This window comes from Saccoglossus kowalevskii, unplaced genomic scaffold (assembly GCF_978046115.1).
Source record: "Saccoglossus kowalevskii unplaced genomic scaffold, keSacKowa6.1 SCAFFOLD_24, whole genome shotgun sequence".
Lineage (NCBI taxonomy): Eukaryota > Metazoa > Hemichordata > Enteropneusta > Harrimaniidae > Saccoglossus > Saccoglossus kowalevskii.
Genome location: NW_028188618.1, coordinates 4,132,750 through 4,142,168, shown reverse-complemented (window position 1 = coordinate 4,142,168; position 9,419 = coordinate 4,132,750).

Sequence of the window (9,419 nt, the reverse complement as noted above, 5' to 3'; positions counted from 1 at the left end):
CCACTACTTTTCAGCACTTTGCCACAACTTTTCAGTACTTTGCCACGACTTTGCCACAACTTTTCAGTACTTTGCCACACTTTTCAGTATTTTGCCACTGCTTTTCAGTACTTTGCCACTAATTTTCAGTACTTTGCCACAACTTTTCAGTACTTTGCCACACTTTTCAGCACTTTGCCTCTATTTTTCAGTACTTTGCCACTACTTTTCAGCACTTAGCCACTACTTTTCAGCACCTTGCCACAACTTTTCTGTACTTTGACACTGCTTTTCAGTAATTTGCCACTAATTTTCAGCACTTTGCCACTACTTTTCAGTACTTTGCCACTATTTTTCAGCACTTTGCCACAACTTTTCAATACTTGGCCACACTTTTCAGGACTTTGCCACACTTTTCAGTACTTTGCCACTACTTTTCAGCACTTTGCCACAACTTTTCAGGACTTTGTCACACATTTCTGTACTTTGACACTACTTTTCAACACTTTGCCACAACTTTTGAGTACTTTGGCCACTGCTTTTCAGTACTTTGCCACTAATTTTCAGCACTTTGCCACAACTTTTCAGTACTTTGTCACACTTTTCAGCACTTTGCCACTACTTGTCAGTACTTTGCCACTACTTTTCAGCACTTTGCTACGACTTTTCCACAACTTTTCAGGACTTTGCCACACTTTTCAGTACTTTCCAAGTACTTTTCAGCACTTTGCCACAACTTTTCTGTACTTTGCCACGCTTTTCAGTACTTTGCCACGACTTTGCCACAACTTTTCAGTACTTTGCCACACTTTGCCACGACTTTGCCACAACTTTTCAGTACTTTGCCACTACTTTTCAGCACTTTGCCACAACTTTGCAGTACTTTGCCACACTTTTCAGTACTTTGCCACGACTTTGCCACAACTTTTGAGTACTTTGCCACTGCTTTTCAATAATTTGCCACTACTTTTCAGCACTTTGCCACAACCTTTCAGTACATTGCCACTACTTTTCATCACTTTGCCACACTTTTCAACACTTTGCCACTGCTTTTCAGTACTTTGCCACTACTTTTCAGCACTTTGCCACAACTTTTCAGTAATTGGCCACACTTTTCAGGACTTTGCCACACTTTTCAGGACTTTGCCACACTTTTCACTACTTTGCCACTACTTTTCAGCACTTTGCCACAACTTTTCAGTACTTTGCCACGACTTTGCCACAACTTTTCAGTACTTTGCCACACTTTTCAGTATTTTGCCACTGCTTTTCAGTACTTTGCCACTAATTTTCAGTACTTTGCCACAACTTTTCAGTACTTTGCCACACTTTTCAGCACTTTGCCTCTATTTTTCAGTACTTTGCCACTACTTTTCAGCACTTAGCCACTACTTTTCAGCACCTTGCCACAACTTTTCTGTACTTTGCCACTGCTTTTCAGTAATTTGCCACTAATTTTCAGCACTTTGCCACTGCTTTTCAGTACTTTGCCACTACTTTTCAGCACTTTGCCACAACTTTTCAGTAATTGGCCACACTTTTCAGGACTTTGCCACACTTTTCAGGACTTTGCCACACTTTTCACTACTTTGCCACTACTTTTCAGCACTTTGCCACAACTTTTCAGTACTTTGCCACGACTTTGCCACAACTTTTCAGTACTTTGCCACACTTTTCAGTATTTTGCCACTGCTTTTCAGTACTTTGCCACTAATTTTCAGTACTTTGCCACAACTTTTCAGTACTTTGCCACACTTTTCAGCACTTTGCCTCTATTTTTCAGTACTTTGCCACTACTTTTCAGCACTTAGCCACTACTTTTCAGCACCTTGCCACAACTTTTCTGTACTTTGCCACTGCTTTTCAGTAATTTGCCACTAATTTTCAGCACTTTGCCACTACTTTTCAGCACTTTGCCACAAGTTTGCAGTACTTTGCCACACTTTTCAGTACTTTGCCACGACTTTGCCACAACTTTTGAGTACTTTGCCACTGCTTTTCAGTACTTTGCCACTAATTTTCAGCACTTTGCCACAACTTTTCAGTACTTTGTCACACTTTTCAGCACTTTGCCACTACTTGTCAGTACTTTGCCACTACTTTTCAGCACATTGCTACGACTTTTCCACAACTTTTCAGGACTTTGCCACACTTTTCAGTACTTTCCAAGTACTTTTCAGCACTTTGCCACAACTTTTCTGTACTTTGCCACGCTTTTCAGTACTTTGCCACGACTTTGCCACAACTTTTCAGTACTTTGCCACACTTTGCCACGACTTTGCCACAACTTTTCAGTACTTTGCCACTACTTTTCAGCACTTTGCCACAACTTTGCAGTACTTTGCCACACTTTTCAGTACTTTGCCACGACTTTGCCACAACTTTTGAGTACTTTGCCACTGCTTTTCAATAATTTGCCACTACTTTTCAGCACTTTGCCACAGCCTTTCAGTACATTGCCACTACTTTTCATCACTTTGCCACACTTTTCAACACTTTGCCACTGCTTTTCAGTACTTTGCCACTACTTTTCAGCACTTTGCCACAACTTTTCAGTAATTGGCCACACTTTTCAGGACTTTGCCACACTTTTCAGGACTTTGCCACACTTTTCACTACTTTGCCACTACTTTTCAGCACTTTGCCACAACTTTTCAGTACTTTGCCACGACTTTGCCACAACTTTTCAGTACTTTGCCACACTTTTCAGTATTTTGCCACTGCTTTTCAGTACTTTGCCACTAATTTTCAGTACTTTGCCACAACTTTTCAGTACTTTGCCACACTTTTCAGCACTTTGCCTCTATTTTTCAGTACTTTGCCACTACTTTTCAGCACTTAGCCACTACTTTTCAGCACCTTGCCACAACTTTTCTGTACTTTGCCACTGCTTTTCAGTAATTTGCCACTAATTTTCAGCACTTTGCCACTACTTTTCAGTACTTTGCCACTATTTTTCAGCACTTTGCCACAACTTTTCAATACTTGGCCACACTTTTCAGGACTTTGCCACACTTTTCAGTACTTTGCCACTACTTTTCAGCACTTTGCCACAACTTTTCAGGACTTTGTCACACATTTCTGTACTTTGACACTACTTTTCAACACTTTGCCACAACTTTTGAGTACTTTGCCACTGCTTTTCAGTACTTTGCCACTAATTTTCAGCACTTTGCCACAACTTTTCAGTACTTTGTCACACTTTTCAGCACTTTGCCACTACTTGTCAGTACTTTGCCACTACTTTTCAGCACTTTGCTACGACTTTTCCACAACTTTTCAGGACTTTGCCACACTTTTCAGTACTTTCCAAGTACTTTTCAGCACTTTGCCACAACTTTTCTGTACTTTGCCACGCTTTTCAGTACTTTGCCACGACTTTGCCACAACTTTTCAGTACTTTGCCACACTTTGCCACGACTTTGCCACAACTTTTCAGTACTTTGCCACTACTTTTCAGCACTTTGCCACAACTTTGCAGTACTTTGCCACACTTTTCAGTACTTTGCCACGACTTTGCCACAACTTTTGAGTACTTTGCCACTGCTTTTCAATAATTTGCCACTACTTTTCAGCACTTTGCCACAACCTTTCAGTACATTGCCACTACTTTTCAGCACTTAGCCACTACTTTTCAGCACCTTGCCACAACTTTTCTGTACTTTGCCACTGCTTTTCAGTAATTTGCCACTAATTTTCAGCACTTTGCCACTACTTTTCAGTACTTTGCCACTATTTTTCAGCACTTTGCCACAACTTTTCAATACTTGGCCACACTTTTCAGGACTTTGCCACACTTTTCAGTACTTTGCCACTACTTTTCAGCACTTTGCCACAACTTTTCAGGACTTTGTCACACATTTCTGTACTTTGACACTACTTTTCAACACTTTGCCACAACTTTTGAGTACTTTGCCACTGCTTTTCAGTACTTTGCCACTAATTTTCAGCACTTTGCCACAACTTTTCAGTACTTTGTCACACTTTTCAGCACTTTGCCACTACTTGTCAGTACTTTGCCACTACTTTTCAGCACTTTGCTACGACTTTTCCACAACTTTTCAGGACTTTGCCACACTTTTCAGTACTTTCCAAGTACTTTTCAGCACTTTGCCACAACTTTTCTGTACTTTGCCACGCTTTTCAGTACTTTGCCACGACTTTGCCACAACTTTTCAGTAGTTTGCCACACTTTGCCACGACTTTGCCACAACTTTTCAGTACTTTGCCACTACTTTTCAGCACTTTGCCACAACTTTGCAGTACTTTGCCACACTTTTCAGTACTTTGCCACGACTTTGCCACAACTTTTGAGTACTTTGCCACTGCTTTTCAATAATTTGCCACTACTTTTCAGCACTTTGCCACAACCTTTCAGTACATTGCCACTACTTTTCATCACTTTGCCACACTTTTCAACACTTTGCCACTGCTTTTCAGTACTTTGCCACTACTTTTCAGCACTTTGCCACAACTTTTCAGTAATTGGCCACACTTTTCAGGACTTTGCCACACTTTTCAGGACTTTGCCACACTTTTCACTACTTTGCCACTACTTTTCAGCACTTTGCCACAACTTTTCAGTACTTTGCCACGACTTTGCCACAACTTTTCAGTACTTTGCCACACTTTTCAGTATTTTGCCACTGCTTTTCAGTACTTTGCCACTAATTTTCAGTACTTTGCCACAACTTTTCAGTACTTTGCCACACTTTTCAGCACTTTGCCTCTATTTTTCAGTACTTTGCCACTACTTTTCAGCACTTAGCCACTACTTTTCAGCACCTTGCCACAACTTTTCTGTACTTTGCCACTGCTTTTCAGTAATTTGCCACTAATTTTCATCACTTTGCCACTGCTTTTCAGTACTTTGCCACTACTTTTCAGCACTTTGCCACAACTTTTCAGTAATTGGCCACACTTTTCAGGACTTTGCCACACTTTTCAGGACTTTGCCACACTTTTCACTACTTTGCCACTACTTTTCAGCACTTTGCCACAACTTTTCAGTACTTTGCCACGACTTTGCCACAACTTTTCAGTACTTTGCCACACTTTTCAGTATTTTGCCACTGCTTTTCAGTACTTTGCCACTAATTTTCAGTACTTTGCCACAACTTTTCAGTACTTTGCCACACTTTTCAGCACTTTGCCTCTATTTTTCAGTACTTTGCCACTACTTTTCAGCACTTAGCCACTACTTTTCAGCACCTTGCCACAACTTTTCTGTACTTTGCCACTGCTTTTCAGTAATTTGCCACTAATTTTCAGCACTTTGCCACTACTTTTCAGTACTTTGCCACTATTTTTCAGCACTTTGCCACAACTTTTCAATACTTGGCCACACTTTTCAGGACTTTGCCACACTTTTCAGTACTTTGCCACTACTTTTCAGCACTTTGCCACAACTTTTCAGGACTTTGTCACACATTTCTGTACTTTGACACTACTTTTCAACACTTTGCCACAACTTTTGAGTACTTTGCCACTGCTTTTCAGTACTTTGCCACTAATTTTCAGCACTTTGCCACAACTTTTCAGTACTTTGTCACACTTTTCAGCACTTTGCCACTACTTGTCAGTACTTTGCCACTACTTTTCAGCACTTTGCTACGACTTTTCCACAACTTTTCAGGACTTTGCCACACTTTTCAGTACTTTCCAAGTACTTTTCAGCACTTTGCCACAACTTTTCTGTACTTTGCCACGCTTTTCAGTACTTTGCCACGACTTTGCCACAACTTTTCAGTACTTTGCCACACTTTGCCACGACTTTGCCACAACTTTTCAGTACTTTGCCACTACTTTTCAGCACTTTGCCACAACTTTGCAGTACTTTGCCACACTTTTCAGTACTTTGCCACGACTTTGCCACAACTTTTGAGTACTTTGCCACTGCTTTTCAATAATTTGCCACTACTTTTCAGCACTTTGCCACAACCTTTCAGTACATTGCCACTACTTTTCATCACTTTGCCACACTTTTCAACACTTTGCCACTGCTTTTCAGTACTTTGCCACTACTTTTCAGCACTTTGCCACAACTTTTCAGTAATTGGCCACACTTTTCAGGACTTTGCCACACTTTTCAGGACTTTGCCACACTTTTCACTACTTTGCCACTACTTTTCAGCACTTTGCCACAACTTTTCAGTACTTTGTCACGACTTTGCCACAACTTTTCAGTACTTTGCCACACTTTTCAGTATTTTGCCACTGCTTTTCAGTACTTTGCCACTAATTTTCAGTACTTTGCCACAACTTTTCAGTACTTTGCCACACTTTTCAGCACTTTGCCTCTATTTTTCAGTACTTTGCCACTACTTTTCAGCACTTAGCCACTACTTTTCAGCACCTTGCCACAACTTTTCTGTACTTTGCCACTGCTTTTCAGTAATTTGCCACTAATTTTCAGCACTTTGCCACTACTTTTCAGTACTTTGCCACTATTTTTCAGCACTTTGCCACAACTTTTCAATACTTGGCCACACTTTTCAGGACTTTGCCACACTTTTCAGTACTTTGCCACTACTTTTCAGCACTTTGCCACAACTTTTCAGGACTTTGTCACACATTTCTGTACTTTGACACTACTTTTCAACACTTTGCCACAACTTTTCTGTACTATGCCACACTTTTCAGTACTTTGCCACGACTTTGCCACAACTTTTCAGTACTTTGCCACACTTTTCAGTACTTTGCCACTGCTTTTCAGTACTTTGCCACTACTTTTCAGCACTTAGCCACGACTTTGCCACAAGTTTTCAGTACTTTGCCACACTTTTCAGTACTTTGCCACTACTTTTCAGCACCTTGCCACAACTTTTCTGTACTTTGCCACTGCTTTTCAGTAATTTGCCACTAATTTTCAGCACTTTGCCACTACTTTTCAGTACTTTGCCACTATTTTGCAGCACTTTGCCACAACTTTGCAGTACTTTGCCACACTTTTCAGTACTTTGCCACGATTTTGCCACAACTTTTGAGTACTTTTCCACAGTTTTCAGTACTTTGCCACTACTTTTCAGGACTTTGCCACAACTTTTCAGTACATTGCCACTACTTTTCATCACTTTGCCACACTTTTCAACACTTTGCCACAACTTTTCAGTACTTGGCCACACGTTGCCACAACTTTTCAGTACTTTGCCACACTTTTCAGTACTTTGCCACGACTTTGCCACAATTTTGCAGTACTTTGCCATCATTTTCAGTACTTTGCAACTGACTTTCAGTACTTTGCCACTAATCTTCAACTCTTTGCCACAACTTTTCAGTACCTTGGACACTTTTCAGCACTTTGCCACTACTTTTCAGTACTTTGCCACTACTTTTCAGCACTTTGCCACGACTTTGCCACAACTTTTCAGAACTTTACCACACTTTTCAGTACTTTGCCACTACCTTTCAGCACTTTGCCACAACTTTTCTGTACTTTGCCACGCTTTTCAGTACTTTGAAACGACTTTGCCACAACTTTTCAGTACTTTGCCACACTTTTCAGCACTTTGCCACTACTTTTCAGTACTTTGCCACTACTTTTCAGCACTTTGCCACAACTTTGCAGTACTTTGCCACACTTTACAGTACTTTGCAACGACTTTGCCACAACTTTTGAGTACTTTGCCACACTTTTCAGTACGTTGCCACTACTTTTCAGCACTTTGCCCAAACTTTTCAGTACTTTGCCTCTACTTTTCAGCACTTTGCCACAACTTTTCTATACTTGGCCACACTTTTCAGGACTTTGCCACACTTTTCTGTACTTTGCCACTACTTTTCAGCACTTTGCCACAACTTTTCAGTACTTGGCCACACTTTTCAGGACTTTGCCACACATTTCAGTACTTTGACACTACTTTTCAACACTTTGCCACAACTTTTCTGTACTTTGCCACACTTTTCAGTACTTTGCCACGACTTTGCCACAACTTTTCAGTACTTTGCCACACTTTTCAGTACTTTGCCACTGCTTTTCATTACTTTGCCACTACTTTTCAGCACTTTGCCACAACTTTTCAGTACTTTGCCACACTTTTCAGCACTTTGTCACTATTTTTCAGTACTTTGCCACTACTTTTCAGCACTTTGCCACAACTTTTCAGTACTTTGCCACACTTTTCAGTACTTTGCCACGACTTTGCCACAACTTTTCAGTACTTTGCCACACTTTTCAGTACTTTGCCACTGCTTTTCAGTACTTTGCCACTAATTTTCAGCACTTTGCCACAACTTTTCAGTACTTTGTCACACTTTTCAGCACTTTGCCACTACTTGTCAGTACTTTGCCACTACTTTTCAGCACTTTGCTACGACTTTTCCACAACTTTTCAGTACTTTGCCACACTTTTCAGTACTTTGCAACTACTTTTCAGCACTTTGCCAAAACTTTTCTGTACTTTGCCACGCTTTTCAGTATTTTGCCACGACTTTGCCACAACTTTTCAGTCCTTTGCCACACTTTTCAGCACTTTGCCACTACTTTTCAGTACTTTGCCACTACTTTTCAGCACTTTGCCACAACTTTGCAGTACTTTGCCACACTTTTCAGTACTTTGCCACTACTTTGCCACAACTTTTGAGTACTTTGCCACTGCTTTTCAATAATTTGCCACTACTTGTCAGCACTTTGCCATAACTTTTCATTACTATGCCACTACTTATCATCACTTTGCCACACTTTTCAACACTTTGCCACTGCTTTTCAGTTCTTTGCCACTACTTTTCAGCACTTTGCCACAACTTTTCAGTAATTGGCCACACTTTTCAGGACTTTGCCACACTTTTCAGGACTTTGCCACACTTTTCAGTACTTTGCCACACTTTTCAGTACTTTGCCACTGCTTTTCAGTACTTTGCCACTAATTTTCAGTACTTTGCCACAACTTTTCAGTACTTTGCCACACTTTTCAGCACTTTGCCTCTATTTTTCAGTACTTTGCCACTACTTTTCAGCACTTAGCCACGACTTTGCCACAAGTTTTCAGTACTTTGCCACACTTTTCAGTACTTTGCCACTACTTTTCAGCACTTTGCCACAACCTTTCAGTACATTGCCACTACTTTTCATCACTTTGCCACACTTTTCAACACTTTGCCACAACTTTTCAGTACTTGGCCACACGTTGCCACAACTTTTCAGTTCTTTGCCACTCTTTTCAGTACTTTGCCACAACTTTGCCACAACTTTGCAGTACTTTGCCACCATTTTCAGTACTTTGCAACTGCTTTTCAGTACTTTGCCACTAATCTTCAACTCTTTGCCACAACTTTTCAGTACCTTGCACACTTTTCAGCACTTTGCCACTGCTTTTCAGTACTTTGCCACTACTTGTCAGCACTTTGCCACGACTTTGCCACAACTTTTCAGAACTTTGCCACACTTTTCAGTACTTTGCCACTACTTTTCAGCACTTTGCCACAACTTTTCAGTACTTGGC